At 44.7% G+C, this 17,707-nt stretch overlaps 1 long non-coding RNA gene across 1 annotated transcript; it reads left to right on the top strand.

Annotated features, from left to right (window-relative positions):
- Positions 1-188: 188 nt before the first annotated feature.
- LOC116442944 lies at positions 189-7,427 on the top strand. Its single transcript, XR_004239700.1, has 3 exons — positions 189-411; positions 3,432-3,623; positions 5,349-7,427. It is a non-coding gene; the product is annotated as an uncharacterized LOC116442944 (long non-coding RNA).
- Positions 7,428-17,707: the final 10,280 nt, after the last annotated feature.

Here is a 17,707-nt window from a genome sequence, read left to right as displayed (position 1 = left end):
CCCGGGAGCGGCGTGTCCCGTCGGAGCTGTGCCACACGCGGGTGGGACGCGCCAGGGGCACCTGTGCCCGGCCCCGCTCTGACCCCGGCCACCACCAGAGGAGGCGTGCCCACCTTTCCCCTGGCGTGGCGCAGCCTCCTCTTCGCGTGCGCGGGTGCTGCGCGGTCCCGGCACTGCTTCTTCTCTCGTGTCGTCTGAGTCCGTAAGAGACTGAGCTGGCTGGGCTTGCAGCCCGGGTTGATTGTTGGCTGCTTGTTCCTGCCGCGGTGGGTCAGTGGGAAAGGGTGAAACTGTTACTACACAGTTACAGAGCCAGCACTTCCATGAGACTAGTCACACATGCACGTGAATGGGCACATCTCCCTCAAGACTGCCTAAATCACCGAGGACCTGAATGGGTGCACTGCACAGGTGGGGATTCGGGGCCAGTTGAGGCAGAGATAAGCACGACTTAACAGCACACTTGGAACTGCTGCCCCTGAAGGCATCACCCAACCCTCGAACCCATTCCGATCGATTGTCCAAAGGCATCAGGCAAGAGAAAGGCAAATTGCCCCCAGCATCTTCTAAATGGCTCATTCATTATTGCAAAGGCATCAAGACAGAGGTTAAAAAAAAAGCTCAGGAAACAGCCAAGTCAGAAAAGAATCCTTTTTCCCACTAGGTTAGCCCTTCTTCACTCTGACTTGTTGGGAGGTTCAACAAACCTCATTTCACTGTTACCTTAAATCCCATAATCTCCACTGATGCACGAGTTGTCTTTTTATTTAGATGCCGGCAGATAGCCCCGTGACTCTTTGGCAGAGGCTGCTCACAGTCACATGCTGTCTGCAAACCACCGTTCCCAGCCATGCCTGAGGTTAAACCTGACCCATCACAGACAGGCCATTCCACAGCCCCTACAGATCCGCCTTCTGGCTCTGCTGATGCTTTTGTGTCCTAACAAGTGCAGAATGATGACAGTAATTATTTGCAGTGCAGTAAGGGCCTAGAGGAATTTGAAGAGAATAGAGGCCTATGCCTGTTATGCTGTGTCAAAGTGTAGTTTGATCCAAAGTGAGGGGTACAGCCTGTACACACAGATCATTGTCGGCAAGCGCAGAAGCTGTAACACATCAGGGTAAAAACTAACCAGCCCCTAGGCTGAGCACAAAAAAACCTGTGCAGATGTTCTCCTGCGTGTACACGTGTGCCTGCTGCTGGCAAAACTAAAATCGCTCCTTGCCCTCCAGACCGTAACCCAGGGAGGAAACACCAAGGTGGACAAGTCCCTCTGCAAATTTATGACCAGGATCTTGTCAGAGGTGAACCTGACATGACCTGCTCCTTTACTTCTGCTTGTTGGTGATGTTTCTAGGAGTCCCAGTGGTGGATTCATACCCCATTCAACAATGCACAGCACAACAAAATCACAGTTCCTGTGTTTTTATAGTCTTCAGCTTTCTTGCTCGTATTACAGGCTGTGCAAAAACATCTATGGACAGAAATATCAGTTAAGTCCTGGGAGCACCTGGCCTATGGGTCAGGTGGAGGCAGAATGGGAGCAAGTCAGAAGAAGCCGTGAGCATGGTTGGGAGAGACTAAGTACAGCCCAAAGGAACAGGGATTCAGATTGCTTTGAAAATTGAGAGCTTAAATTAGCCTGGTATTTGATGAAAGCAAGCATTTGGTAATGATAGCTTGTTGGGATGTGTTGTTTTGGTATGTGTTGGGATGGTATGTTTAATATTCTGTACCCTAGAAAGAGAAAACGTTTGAGCTCCCCTGCAGTTTAATGTTTTTAGTGCTGGATTGCTCATAGGTATTAGATTGTGTCAGGGACTCTGTGTGGATGAGAGAATGAATTTGCAGGTGAATTTGCAAAAATGAGCATATAGCAGGATACTTGCACATAAGGCCACTGAAGCACCAGTCATTCAGACTTCCCCTGTTGAGATCCACCCAAGTTTCTTTCCTCCCACAGAACAAACATAATAGTAATAATAATAGGAATTGTAACAACAATAACATGTAGTCCCTTCTACTGCACTTTATATTAGTGAAGAAATGTTCAGAAAAATTCATTTCAATCATTCACATTCTTCAGAGCTCATAAAGGGAATCAGCCAGCACAAAACATTGGCATTTATTGGGTGCTTTCAGACAACTTAGCCTTTCTCTTTTCTAGAAAATCCAGGAACGTCTTTAGAATATACACCTAGATTAAACAGGTCAGGTGGGGAAAATGTCAGAACTCTGATGGCAAATTTAAGAGAGTCACAACCCCTTCAAATCCTTAACACTTGACAGAATTGTTTCTTTATACTCTGGAATATAAGAGATTATAGTGAGGGAATCAGAAAATCAAACAGTCCCTAGAGCTTTTAAGACCTGAAGTGCAGCTTCAGTCAGTCAGTCTTCAGTCTGTTGTGAGAATATTGCTTATTCCTTTTGCTCAGAGCACCTTGCATTCTTTTTCCTACATCCCTGGGAGACAAACTGCAAAAGGGTACATGATATGCTCCCTCAGGTGTCTCCTTGGCTGTGAGATACATATTCTGTAAACTGCTCTTGGCAGTGCAGAACATTTTAGGATGTGTGTATAGTTCCCTATACTTAATGCAAGATTAGTTAGGTGCTAAGGGCTTAGTGCCCATGAAGCCACCCAATCTGGTCTTGTTTTCCCCACTTTATTTCCACCATGCGACCTTGTCTGCTTATTTTCTCGTGACTGAACAACAGTCCAAGCTTCTAGATTTAGTAGCCCTCTTTTGTTTCATTGGGTTTTAGTACTCAGTTCTGTGGTGTCTCAAGTGCAATGAATGTAAGAAGAATAAATAATAACATGAGCACAAGCTTACAACCAAGTTATGTATTGAATTAAATTCAGCACTCAGAACTGTGTGAACAATTATCAGTTTTACCTGTCATAGTTTTGCAACTCATAAATCTCTTTTCACTCCTGTCCCAGTTTCTCATATTTTTTCCCTAGATTCCAGGATGAGTAGGCATTAACTGGAATGGGACCTGGTTTAAAACCTCTGCTCTCCACCTGTCGAAGAAAAGCAGCACACAGACAGTGCTACTCTTGTAGCACTTGTTAGTCTTGTTGCTTGTTTTGCACAGTGTTACTCTTCTCCCTGCACATTTCAAGACTTGTGTGTTACTAGCTACCAAGCTGCCCTTAAAAAGGAAAGCAGAGGAAGTGATCTCGATGTCACAGTGATTTTAGGTGTAATGAACCTTGCTTGCTTGCTTGCTTGCCAATTGCCTCACCCATATAATTTCCTTAGTCTTATTTATAAGCAATGCTGGTGACTCCTCTTTGGATACTTTGGATTCAAGGACTTGCTTCCTTAGAGAATCAAAACTTCAAAAGATTTGTTATGTGCGTTGTTTAGGTGTTGGGGATTTAGTTAAATTACTTCCCATTTGTCTTTGCTTTTTTGCAGGCTGCATTCATTTTCATGCCTCTTCATCTTTCACTGCAGTCATTAATGAAACCACAGAGGTGTATGCATTCATTTGTAATGTCAATACAGCAGCCTGATTGTTCCCTGGAGCCACAGCATCTGTCACAGCGGGGATGCACCTCCCCCTGCTCCTCGTGCTGCACCCTCTGTATTCACACTGAGAGAGCTAAGGTGAGATGGGGGGGTCAGTGTCCATCTGGTAGGGAAGAAGTACAGTGAATTACAGTAGGATTTATGGGGTCTGGAGGGGAAGAGCCTGCTCCTGGATGTGGTTAAGCAAAGGCAAAAGGACTATATTGGGGTGATACACATAAAGGAAAGGCTAAATGCAGGCAATCAGTCAGCACTGAATTTGCCTCTTTTCGCTGATTTTGCTGTCTCCCTTCTCACCACCTGCCAGGGAGGTAGAATTGGTTTAATCCGAGTTTAATTGAGCCATGCAAGGCCTATTGCATTGCTTTCAGCAGTGAGGTCTCCCTCCATGCCTGCTCCCTGGAGCCCTTGCTGGTGTAGGCTTACAACCCTGGTCCCATGAAACATCAGATATTCAGCTCTATCTGTATTCTTGATTTGCATTTTCCTTCTTTTTCCTTGAATTTGTTAATTTGTTTAAATTCCTCCTTTCATACCTTGTTTCCATTATAGCCCTCTTCTGTACAGGTCAGATTGACCCGCTCTTCTTTTTTTTGGACATTGTGGCATGATCCTTCACCTCTAGGAAAAAAAGCTTGTAACTCTGAGGTGCTTCATTCCTGCAGTTTTCTGTTTATGACAGACCCACAGCATTGACGTCTGTCCTGTACTGGGTAGCTGAAATTACCGTATTACTAATATTTCTCTCCAGATAATGTAGATGGGTCATGGCTATTTCTGTAGACCAAGCCTGCATATTGCCTCTGCTTCTGGCTAGAGATGCCATTGCTGGAGATCAGAACTTTTGGGAAGAGCAGGAGATTCCACTGTTCCCTGAACAGCTAGAAAGTGGCAGTGGAGTTTGCAGAGGCTGGCAACAGGACAGTGCTGCCCGCAAAATTCTTGAGATGCCAGCTGGGGTAATGCCAGCCTTGTGACTGTGGTGTGCCATGGTCTATGGAGCTGCTGCAAAAGTATGGGCAAGAGGTGACATGTGGAAAGGTCTCCAGCCTCACCAAGGTTGGAGTCACGGTAAAGGCAAGGAGATGTACTGATGTGGTGAGTAGGTGAGGAATAACAAACAGTTATGCATTGCAGAGTAGTCTGTGTTGGGAGAAGTTGGTGGTGTTGCAGGACATTTTATGTGTTTTCCATAACAGGTAATTTTCAGTGCTTTCAGGGTCACTGGAAAGGACAACATGATCTGGGTCATCAAGTGCTGTTCTCTGCTATTGTCTGTCATTCAATCCCTATTGTAAACTGATCAGTCTTTATCTTAAAAGTAATCAAGTCTCATTCCCCCACAATGCTCACTGAGAGACTGTTCCAGAGTCTCTTTTGTCTGATGGTAAGGAACCATCTCCTAATTACCAGATTAAATGTATACATGGTTAGCTTGCATCCATTTGTTCTTGTGCCAACATCTTATTTTAGCTAATATAATTATTGTCTCTTGTTGCTGTTTTTGCTCAGAAATATTTATAGGGAGACATCCTACCTGCACTAATTCTCATTTTGCAAATAGAATATGTCACTCAAAGGGAAGAAAAACTGTGCTGCACTGAGACATCAACCCCTCTTTCCCCAAATATGTAAAAGCAGTTAGTCCTTGCTATGGGGGTAAGTATAGCTGGTCAGGGATACAGTGACTGTTTTTTGTGATTGCACTATTGTTTGTTTGCAAACTTGCTTCAAGAAGCCTCACCTCTCACTGTGCCACAATCTGAAATAAAATTAAATCAAGCTCACTTTTCTGTGTTACAGGAGAACCTAAAAATAATGACCTGTGGCATCACAACGTGGTACAACAGAACTATCTAATTGGGAATTCTGCAGTCTAGGCTATGACTGAGCTAGTGCTGGGAGAGGTGGAGGAATGAAAGGCCTCTATAAAAGGAATTTTAACTATGCTTTGCACCAAGAAGGCAGAGGAGTCATAAAGCTGAGCTTAATGTTTTTGTGTGAAGACATTCAGTATTGGTCCGAAGTGTAAGTACAAACATGGGATAAACTTGAAATGAGAACATTTTCTTTGTAATGCACAACAGAAACCTTCAGAAGAAGTTAAGGTGCTTCAAGATGAATCAGAGTGGAAGCTCCTTCAGCTCATCGCTCACTGCACCGTTCAACAACATTTTGAAAATTCTCCTTTTCTTTCATCAATTGTTCTCCAGATGGAAGTTCAGGGTTTTCAACTTTTTCTGGGGATGCTGAAGCTGTGACAGTCTGAGAAGCAATTTTGACCAGCCTCCCAGTGATTCTCAAATCCTTATCATGTGCCTGGACTGTGTATTGATCCCTTGTACACAAGGGGGATAAATTGTTCTCCCAAAAAGTGCTGGTCCCAAATAAGACACATGGGTCTGCATGCCCCACATTTATCTTGGTGAGTGACCTAGGGAAGAGTTTGGTGGGTTTTAGTTTCAGATTTAGATTTCAGAATGGGGGAATGTAAAAAAAAAAAACCAACCCAAAACCTGTTGTTTGTTTCTATGCAGGATATAACAGTGTACTTATATAGAGAGAAGTAGAGAGACTATATCAGTGTATATCCCAGTCATAACTCATTTCTTTTTTTAACAGTACCAGCCAGGAAAGGCTATTGAGTATTGGTGTTGCACTTGAAGCGCAGAAAGAATGGGATGTTTTATGGTCCTAGATTCAATTCAGGGTTAAATGTCTCAGGTAATGGAAGCTTTTACCATATCACTTGAGAGCATTGTTTTGTCTGCTAGATTTCATAAGCAAGGAGTTTTCTTTTTTATTTAGTTGAGCTGCTTGCTTTTTCTGAAGAAATAAATGACCAGATAAAAAGCAAATCTGAAAACCTCCCCCACTGAGTCTATTTCAGTTGTTGCTGTTTTCTTCACATTTTCCTTCTTGAAATGCATTAGTTTCCAGTTGAAGGAACCTGAAGAAAAGATGATTATTACTAAGAAATTTGCAAATTAGCACAGCTCAAAACACCCCCACAGCAGTGTTCTAGTAAAATGAGTGAGGCTGGGCTAAAACCTCTATATATTTATTTGGATCATTCTATATTTGGATTTAGCAATCCTATTACTGAGCTGAAATTTAGGACTCTTTAGACACATTTGTCCTGGAAATAGCACTGGTAAATTACCAGCTCTGATAGGTGGGAGGATGAGGGCAGTGTCTAAGATCTAACAAGGAGAAAAGTAACAGACATTCTTCCATTTCTATCAAGTGTGTTTGCATATTTTCAGCACATTCAACAAATGAATAGTTCTGTGCTTGGACAAAATTAGTGGTTAAAGAGAAGCAAAATGTACCAAGTATGGTGTGTGGGATATTGCAGTGCTATTATGCAAATTGATGCTATGTCTTCAGCAGGAGTTTTCAGTTTAGATCTACTCCAAAGCAGGAGAAAAGTGTGTTTTAGTCAGACCACTGGGATGAGACTATGCATGGAAAAACTCTTATATAAAGAAAGATTGAAACATCAGTGTAAAGATGGAGAAGGGATGGGAAATGTACACCATGTATGGTAGAGAAGAAGGTATGACCATTAATCGCTGAGAATTTTTTGTGAAACAAGGAGAAAGGAGAGCTTAGTGGGGAGGGAAATGACTGGTAAAAGGAAGCTTTGTGCCATGACAAAAGGAGGCAGTGGAAATCCCCGCTTTCATGTTTGTTGGAGTACAGGAGCTCAGTTTTAAACAAGGGTGGAAATTTCTGTGCTAGTTTTAGTGTAATTACTGTAATGGCAAATACATTTTTTATTTATACTCTTCCACTCTGGAAAGCAGAGCCCTGCCATATTCCAGAACAGAAGTCGAATTTGAATTCTGAGAACCTGTCAAGAAATGCTCATGGGAGACAAATGATCACATAAATGTCAAATGCATCATTTCTTAAATGTTCCTGCTCTGGTCATTGCTAGCAATAATGTCTCGGCAGTATCTTTTGGGCTGAATGTGGATCTACACAGCATTATGTTCATTATGTGCTGAAGACATCCAGCACATATTTTTCACCGTATTCCTCTCTTTACCGCAGGTAAGATCACGGTTTATGGCTGTATTATTCTGCACTGCTAAGCTCGTGCTACCCGCCAGGATTTACAGCATCTTTCCTCAGCTCGAATGCTTATACAAACCACTAGATGGCAGAAGTGTCGTTCCTGGTCTCCTCTTGTCCTGAACTGGTCGCAGCTCTGTGCCCGGAGATGCTCCTTGGAGCCAGTTCCCAGCTTTGCAGAGTATGCAAGGGCAGCTATACCCACCGAGAAAATACTTGTCTCTTCCTCAGCAAGAGATTTGTGTTCTCCATTTGGTGCCTTCAAAAAAGGTGGCTTTTTATGGATGATCCCCTAATTTTTCTTCAGATTCCTTGTTTTTCTCTGAAATTGCCCCAATTTTTAGCTTGCAGATGCTGGTGTGTACACATGCTAATGACTGTATTGTTATGATATGTTATATGCTGCCAAGGCAATGCAAGGTAACCAACTTAGCTTTGGCTGAGAGCAGAGACTGTCCCTGGAACCAACAGAGGTTGACTCCATGGCTCAGGTATGAAACTGCTTAACAGGAATTTGTTAATGGCACTATTTGTTGCTGTTCCACTGTTGCAGTTGGCTTTGCCCAGTAAAATGCTAAAACCAAAGTGCTAAGAGAAGAGAAGGGAAATACACTGGAGAATTAAAAAAATCAGAGTAATTTTGGTCTTGAGCAATCCTCAAGTTTCCCAATTCAGGAATTTCCTGTGAAAAGGAATAATTCCAGTCAGTTCCCCAGCTACAACCATTAGACTCTGGGGGTCTAGCAGTGTGATGAATGGGTGCACAGCCTGGCTGGTGGTGTCAGTGTTGTTTTGCCTGCTTTCCAAAGAAATCTCACTAAACTCAAGCAGTCTCCAAGAACCCTTCAGATGTCAGTGTCAAAACCAGGAGACTTTCCTCTGGTGGTCACCATCTGGTCTTTGTGGGTTCAATAGCTCCTTCCCTGTCTGCTTCAATGACAAGCTGAACTCTAGGGCAGGGGGAAGAAGGAAAGGTTATTGTAATTCTTCTGACTTGCTTTTTTTAACAAATCCTCCTTCCCCTCCCCCCCTCCCCCAACCAAAAAACAACCCACACTTTAATTCCTCATAAAAAAATTCTTTTCAATAGAGTTTTAGGTCTGGAAATGGACCAAGGCAACTGTGTTCAAATGTACTGGGAAGGACATGGCTCTTGGCTCTTGTCACAGATTTCAAGACCACCTTCACCAAACTCTCAGAAAATCAAAATAGTGCTGCTGTGCTCTGCAAAAAGGCAGATGGGGATTTCAAAACTGAGGGTCATCAAACCCATAATTCAGGATAGAGACTCTTACAAGGTCACCTCCTCTGTAATTTATGAGATTACTGATTTTTTTTTTAATTGATACTGGGGGTTGGTGCATCTGAAAACTCTCACAAGGTTAAGGGCTTAATTCTTATTACCACAAGTTCCTATTACAATTTGGTGGTGGAAAGAATCCTCCAAACTGATGCTAATCCATGCATTTTTAAGGCCTTCTTTACATGGCCAAGAGTTGTGGGAAGGTAAGTAGAAAAGAAAAGGAGACTATTTTATATATTTGCACACCCAAATACACATTTTGGGCTACAAATTTTCACTTTCTCATTCTCCCTCCTACTTCACTTGCTCCGTGCTGTCCTTCAGCAGGAGTTAGAATTTTGAAATGGATGTAAAGCAAAAATACATACTCTCTTTTATTATGAGCATATTTCAAGGGGAAAATGGATTATATTTTTATTGGGCTGAATGCATTCAATTGCAGCAACTTTTATTATTTTGAAACAAAGTTTTGTTATTCAAACAAAAGCCTAAGTGGTACCCACTATGCCAACTGTAAGCATTTTCCTACAGCTCATTTTTAAAATAGCCTTTAGGATTTACTTGACTAAATCAAGCCTCAGGAAGAAGAAGCTTGCAGGGGGGAAATCACTGCATTAGGGGTGATAAAATGAGAAATGAGTGAGACGAACATCGGTGCAAACTCATCAGCATTAGAATAAACTCAGAAATAGACATTCCACATTTCCATAATGCTGTCAGCTGCCACTCCAGAGACAGGGATCTATTACCTCTGTTTATACCACTGCTAACTTAATTTATAGCAATTTATTGTATAAAAGTAGACAGTAACTTGACTGGCTGGGAAAAAAAATCTCCTTTGTGCTGAAAATAAAAATGATAATGCACATAATAGATTTCTGAAAGTAATTTGAATGGCCGGTTAAAACACAAGGTGAGTTAGGTATAGTTTTAGTAAATCTCAGATTGAATTACCTACTTTCATATGCACATTTGCAGATGGATCAATAAAGGGCAGACATGGGACATTTACTTTGTAAGATTGGATGGGCCCAGGTAATTCACCACTTGCAGGCTTCTTTATTTTGCTGTGGCTGCATGGGGGGACGAAGCAGGAGCAGAAATAGGCACGATGCCCCCAAGGCTGAAATCAGGTCCCTACTCGTGATCAGCTTTATGAGAAAAGAATCTGACACAGCCTTGTCCCAGAAAAAATGGGCAGTTCATGTCATTTCTGTCCAGATGGTGGAGAAGATAAGAATCACCAAGCTTTCCACGGCTTTCAGTCTAAGGAAACATCTGTAAGATATTTTTCAAGCAGACACATGTATGTCCTGATTTTGCTTCAAACCAGCTAACACAAGCTCCAAACTGGAGGCTTTTGCTAATGCCCATCCCTCATCACAGTGTCTCAGCTCGGACTCAGCCCTGTGCTCACCACCACTGTTCCATGTTGGGTCTGGAGCTGGTTGCATCCTGTCAGATTGGCTCCAGAGCAAGTTAACATTGGTTTGCAAGACACCATGAAGACATACCTAGAGGTGGTGGGATCCCAGCCTTTTGTTAAAGCCCATGGCCTGAGACTGTCAGACCTGTCCTGCTCTCAAGCAGTGGTCCTTGGTCTCTTCATTCCCTGAGAAGGAGTCTGGACCTTCTCTGTAGCAAACAAGCCTCTTGGTGAGAAGCTTGCTCTTCTTAAGTACCTTTCAGGCCCCCTTAGAAGTAGTTCATGAGTCTCTAGGGGTGCATAAACCAGAGACAGAAAAGCATGGCTCTGGCAAGTCTAAGGGATATAATCATCAGCCTGCAGGTAAACATGTGCTTAAATGTTTTGCTGATCAGAGACAAACTGCTGAACTGGGGCCTTGGGAGCTGCCTTGCGACCACAGTTATTCCCTTTATGACAAGAAGGTGATCTTCAAACTGAGGTGGAATGCTTTGCTGTTGCAGCATAACCTGGTTTTGCAGGGAAAAGGAAAGGGAGGATAGAACTGGCCATAGTTTGTTGCACCCTGTGCTCAGAATTAAAATATATGGGAGCAAAATTAGAAGTACTGTCACTGCTGTGCAAATACTACCAGGTTTGAATACAACAGGGGATGAGGTAGCTGAGAACTGAGCTGCATGGGCCAAACCACTAAAGGAAAAGTGTAATGCAGAAACAGCCAGGTCTGGCACATCTGATAAGGACTCTGGGTGGAGAGGGGTGTGAGGAGTTTGCACAATGTCAGCTTTCTGTCTCCAGAGAGTGCTGGTCCAGAAGAATCTCACATCTCAGGACATTGTCATGAGTAAAAAAGAAGCCCCTATCACATTCAGCACCACAGACATCCCGCTGTCCCAGTGGCATTCCCAGTGGCATCCCCAGTGTCTCCAGGTTTAACAGATGTGTTTGCCCTCATGTGGACATCATTTCAGAGCTGCAAGGACTCCCATGATAGATTGTGTTTCTCAGCCCGGCTCTGTCCATGTCTCCCACAATTTGGAGGCCTCCAATATGCTTTCCCCTGAGCAGCTGCAGGTTGTCAGCACATCCTCCCCTCCCACGGCTGTGGAAATTTCTGGGGTCTGTGCTGCTGTGCAGGAGCAGTTTGAGGGAGGACTGGCAGAGTCCCTTGGCCTCACAAACAGCCTCTGCACAGACTCCTGACATCATGGCAACACAGAGTGTATGCCCCATGAGTCCCGTTTGGGTGGTGCAAAAGGCCAGTCCTGAAGGTAAGCTCTCAGGCTGCTACCTCCTGCTTTGCGTGTGTCGGTGCCTCAGGATCAAACCAGTGGTTGAACTACTTTGTTGATGCCTGTGCTGCTTCAGTTGTGAGCTTTGTACAAATAATTGTTGATAAAACAAAGCTGGATTCTGTTCAAAAGTCCAACTTGTTCTCTCTGCTTCAGGCCCTGGACCCCTTAATTTGTGGCTAGTGGAGGCTTATCCATCTGCCAGGCACAAACTCTTCCTGCTGCAGGACTATGCTGTATTGTGTGCCTGCTCCACTCAAAGGCAAAAGAGGAGATAAGGGAAATGCTGAATTTAGAAGGGCTTTTGATTTAATATTTCAAAGCTTTACAAAATACTCGGCCAGGGGTCTGTGTAGACTCCTCATTCTAACTGAAATTTTAGGTGAAGAAAAACAAGCTGTTGATTCATTGACTCAGGTCTTTAGTTCTGCAAACCAGCAGGGAATTGATTTATAAAAGGTGAGAGTCTAGGACAGTCTGGAAGCCTACATCATGAGTAAGCATACAAAAGGATTTATAGGAGTGCAAAAGGATAATGCTTCTGGTCCTTATTGGTTTTCAGCTGCTTAAATACCACAGTCGGTGTCAGAGGTTTAATAACTTTGAGGATCTGCCATCTTGCACATCACTGAAAACCTCCTAATGGGGTTAAAAGAGCACAGACAAATTTTTTGAAGTTTCGTGTACGTCAGCACCTGTTACTGTCTTTCCAAATTCACGCAGTCACGCAAACAACAGTGGCATGTGCAGCAGCATTGTGGGAAGGAAGGGAAAAGTCAGTGTGTGGAAAAGGTGACAGGTCTAAGACATGCTGCCATATGGAACGGGATGCCAGGTTGGTTGTCGGAACAGGGAACTAGACAGAGGGTGAGCAGTGACACTGAAGTAGTGAGGGTTGAAGTGCAAAGCAACACGTGTCAAGTTGAAATCTTCTTGTTGTACAGGATGTACCAACACAAAAAGAAACACTGCCTATGATTTCAAGCCTGATTGCTGCTCCTTGAGGGCCTCAGCTTAACAGTTTATTATCGATGTGAAAGCAAGAGCTTCCTAGGAAACATGATTAAATAAAGATTTGAACTTCAAAAGCTTTGATCATAGGGATGATTTGTGTCCACTTCAGCCCAACTTACTTAACATATAGAATTGCTCATGACAGCATTTTTGATAGTAAACATTTACAAATCATACTTTACCACAGATCAGAAAGAAGTTAGGAGCCCGTTAGCAGTGCAATGTAATGCATTCAAATGCAATGCATACCGCACTACTCAGCCACACTGCAGGTTAAAAACAACATCACACATTGCATTCGAATAGCTGCACTGTCAGGTCTGCCGAACTCCAAGGTTTGCCTTCAAGTGCCATCCTGCTCTGAAAAGCAGGCTCTAAAAAGCTCATTGTTTATTCCATTGTTCTAGTCCTTGAAAGTGCTGCTTGAAAGAAGGTCAAGATAGAATCCTAGTGGTTTTTGTTAGAAGGGACCTTAAAGCTCATCTTGTTCCAGCCATCCTGCCATGGGCAGGGACACCTTCCACTAGACCAGGTTGGTCAAAGCCCCATCCAGCCTGGCCTTGAACCCCTCCAGGGACGGAGCATCCACAACTTATCTGGACAGCCTGTTCCAGTGCCTCACCACCCTCACAGTACCCTCTTTCAATTTAAAGCCATTACCCCTTGTCCTACCACTACATGCCCCTGTAAAAAGTCCCTCTTCAGCTCTCTTGTAGCCCCCTTTAAGTACTGACAGGTGCAATAAGATCTCCCCAGATCCTTCTCTTCTCCAGGTTGAGCAACCCCAAGTCTCTCAGCCTGTCTTCATAGAAGAAATGCCCCATCCCTCTGATCATCTTTGGCCTCCTCTGGACTTGCTCCAACAGGTACATGTTCCTTCTTACGTTGGGTGCCCCAAGGCTGGATGCAGCACTTCAGGTGGGATCTCACCAGAGTGGAGCAGAGGGACAGAATCCCTTCCCTTGCCCTGCTGCCCATGCTGCTCTTGATGTGGCCCAGGATAAGGCTGGATTTCTTGGCCTGCAAGTGCACATTGCCATGGAAGGACGCTTCCTTCTATTCAAGGAAGATGCCTTTTTCCTTCTATTTCTCAGCTCGAGGTGGGTTCAGAGAAGAAAGATAGATTGTCCTTCCATGTCAACTCAAAGAGGATAAGTGGTACACAAAATATTTCATCTCATGTTTTCCACTATGTTTGGGCAGCCCTTGTTTTCTCACCTGATAACTCTGCTGCTGGAGCATTCATCACAGCATTTGCTTTTTATAGAAGCCAGCTTTACCTTCCCTGCTGTCTCGGTTTTGAAAGACAGGTGTCTGCTAAGGAAGGCAGAGGCCCCACTTGAAGTGGCAGATATAACCCCTTTTCCCTCCAAGTTATTATATTTTGAAATCAAGGGCCTTTAGGCAAAGATGTGGGAAATAGGAATAACAGTTCTTTACTCTATATATATATATATGTATATAACCAGTCAAACAAAACAACAACAACTATGGCAGTAACAGCAATCACAAACCCAGTGCCAGCCTTCTCGGCTGTCAGGCTATTTCCCCTCGGGTGCAGTTCCGCTCGCAGCCGGCAGGGGCGCTGGCGGCTCCCGGTGAGCAGGGCAGGTGCGATGGTTCCCCCGCGGCTGCAGGGGGCGCTCCGGAGCGAGCTCGGGAAACACGCGGCACCGGTGCCCTGGGATCCCGGGAAGGATGGAACAAAGGCTTCACAAACCCCTGGGCAGCCGATCCCGGACTCTCAGGAACAGCAGGCTGAAACAGCAGAGACGGACGCAAATCCCGGGTGGCAGACGAGATGTATCCAGATGGGAAAAGCCCACGGAGGCCCAGGCAGGCAGGGCGAGCAGGGCTACAGCGTAGCGGAAGCTCAAAACAGCAGCGGGGCAGGGCAGCCACAGCCCGGTCTCCAGCAGGGCAGGGAAAGCGGCTTTTGGGGTCCCGGCGTTGTTTCCAGCAGGAAGAAAGAACGGCCAAAAAGAAAGAAGCAGCAGCTCCTTTCTCTGCAGCTTCTCTCTCCGGACGCTGAGAGCGAACTGACCCCACACCCAGGTGTAGACAAAGGAGTAGCCAGGTCCGCCCCACTCCCCTTTTGTCTTTCTTAAGTACAGCTATTTGTCCCCTAGCAACATGCATATGGGAGAAAATTCCTTTAACAGGAAAAAAAAACCAGACTAAACTAAAACCCCAACACCTGCCCAGCGACATTTAGGTTGAGTTGCATTTTGAGGTAAGGCATCTCATAGATCAGCTGTGGTATGGCCTCCTTCTTTTGGTGACTGTTCCCAAAGGTCTGTCCAGCCTTAGGCTCCTGGGGTGGATAAAAAGCACCATCAGACACCAAAGGGTGCACATCTGCTTGTGTGTGCATGATTCAACATCCCTGGCTAACAGATGAGAGGGAAGCCAAATGAAGTGGGACGTGGGGTATTGAACACATCTGTCAGAAACATCTGTCAGAAAAGCTGAGCACAGTTTCACTGCCGTGCAATGCTCATTCCTTTTCAGTAGTTACTGACTGGGCCTTTTGGGTCTTCTTCAGCTCTCCTAGATAGCTGACACCTACCCTTCCTCTTCTCCTTTCTTTCTTCTCCTTTTGTGGAGTTTTTCCTCTTGTTTCAGCAGGAGGGCACAGATGGACATGAGCTGAGACTTAGGCCCTGTTCTCAATGGGGGGTTCTCCGGGAGGCAGGGGACAGAAGGAACTTGGCAGGAGGAAAGGCACTGTGAGCTGCAAGGACCAACAGAGCACTTGTGCTTTTTTGGGGTGAAAAGTTCCACCTCAAGGTCCTAGGGTTGGGGTATCCTCAGGTGTCTCTTCCTTATGGGTCCTCTAATCTCTGTGAGGGCTGAGCTCACTCTTGGATGCTTTTTTTCAGCTGTGCTATTCCAGTATTCACCACTCAGACAGCTTTTGTTCATTGGCTTGTTGGGACGTAAAAGTCTCTGACCCTTTTGGTCCAGCCTGGCTGGTCTCACAGTCAGCCTCTTTAGAAGCCACTCATGAGAAGGGAGAAGGACTGGAACCTGATAGTTTTATCAGATTTTTTTTATTAGCTTTGTTTCTGTGGGAAAGCAAGGTAACAAGTGCACATGCAGTGAGTTTTCCACTACCTAAGGAAATGACTTAAAATATTCATGCATCTGGTTTCTTCTGACGTGCCTGTGGGCCTCATGATCTGCTCTGACAGTCTTCTAGGAAATGCTGATAATGAGCAATCTTTGCTTTTCCCAACATGCTTGTTTGTTTTCTTCCTAATCCACTCTACAGCAAGAACAAGATCTCATGTGGGGTCCTATCTACACTATCTTAACAGAAACAATTACACTTCCTGCTTTAATTAACAGTGAGCTTGACTTTCCTTTCTGAAACCAGAGGATGCATTTTCCTTAGCTGTAGCTGTGCAGCTTTCTCTGACTTGGAGGTCAGACAGGTGCATGACAGGAAGCACCCAGCCTCTTTCAGAGTTCCCACAGGTATCACCATGGGGAGAGACTCTCCCTTGCTTTTTTCAGAGAACAAACTGCTCAAATCCCTCCCTCTAAGGGAGAGGAATTAACTCAGACATAAACACTGCCTTCAGATACAAGCTGCTTATCTGAGAGCTGAGCAGGGCTTTGTACGGGAACCCCTTAGGAGGCACTCCACCACAGGCTTCCCTTCCAAAGCAGGCAGCCAAATGGTGAGCCCCCCAGCAAGAGACAGTGATACAGCTTAAGCTAACCTACTTAGCCACCCCAGCAGCCTTAAGCAGGTTCCCCAGGCAGTTGACACTGCTCTGACACAGGGAGTCCCTGTCCTTGCTGTGCTGCCTCACAGCCACAGGCTTGGCAGTCAGGTGGGGCTCAAGGACTGCTGCCTTTGCCAGCATCCCCAGCTGCATGTGCTTGAGTTTTGGTAGTGATGATCCCCAGCCCCCATGCTGGCTGTGCAATCCATAAACGGCACTTGAGGACCTCCATCACTGTCCTTGGGCCCTGGCAAGGTCTCATCCTTGTGAGTGGCTGTAGATTAGCAGATTAGTAGTAATGTAGAAAGAGGGAAGTCACCTGGGAAGTAATAGGCATAAAGAAAAATAGTTATTCTCTCATTCAAGGGCATTTTAGAGGAAGGTGAGAGCAAAGGATAGTGTCTTCCTTTTATATCATTACAAGAGATGCAGGGAAAACAGCCTCTGTTCTGCCTAAGCATCCAGAAAAACAAGTGGATGTTGGAGGAGCAGAGGTGGAAATCCTTTTCTTCCCCGTCCCTATTCACTGTTAGGAATCAAAAAGAGGGAGGGGATTCAGTGCCTGGAGAGGAGACTGCTGATGGCCCAAAAGGTACTGAAAACCTGCTGGAGTCTGTAAGAGGCACAAGAGGAAAGGAGGAAAGAAGTGAATAGCTGATGAGTGGAACTAATGAGACCTGGGTCAAGTCACTCCAGCTGAAACTTTTTCTGTGGTTGGGGCATTTAAAAGGTTTCCTGTCCATGCGGACTGTCTTGAGTCTAATAAGCTGTGAGCTCAGCCTGCAGATTTTCCATAATTTAGAACACGGGGACTATGTCCTCTATCCAGACATCCTCCTTTTTTTTTAATGACACCTTTCATTTATGCCTGTCATTCCAGTTAAAATCGGCTAAAATTGCCCAGTGAGCTCAGGGGAGTGAGGAAAAGAAAGGCAGACAACTGAACAGACAGACATATGTGCATTAATTAACCCATCTGCACAAAGCATAATTGTTTGAATCCCATTTCTGTAGAAAATATCTGATTTTTCAGCAAGTGGAGGACCCTGAGAGCCTTGGGGATGTGAAGGACTGTGCAAATGGGATGCTCAGTTTTTATTGTCCAGCTTCCATCACTGTTCTAGAGAAGGAGAAATGCCACATATGATGCCTGAAATCTTCAGCCAGAATCTACCTCCAGCTTCTCCCCTGCAATTATCTTCTCCATGAAAGAAAATTGTTTTCTACTCTCAATCTCTAACTCATACTTTCTTCTCCTTTTCTTTCCTCATGAAATCATTATTTGAAAAGAGGGAAAGAGGGAGAGATTAATT

The sequence above is a fragment of the Corvus moneduloides genome, chromosome 4 (assembly GCF_009650955.1).
Source record: "Corvus moneduloides isolate bCorMon1 chromosome 4, bCorMon1.pri, whole genome shotgun sequence".
Lineage (NCBI taxonomy): Eukaryota > Metazoa > Chordata > Aves > Passeriformes > Corvidae > Corvus > Corvus moneduloides.
The sequence above is the reverse complement of the archived record's forward strand: the minus strand, read 5'-3'. Positions and strand labels throughout refer to the sequence as shown.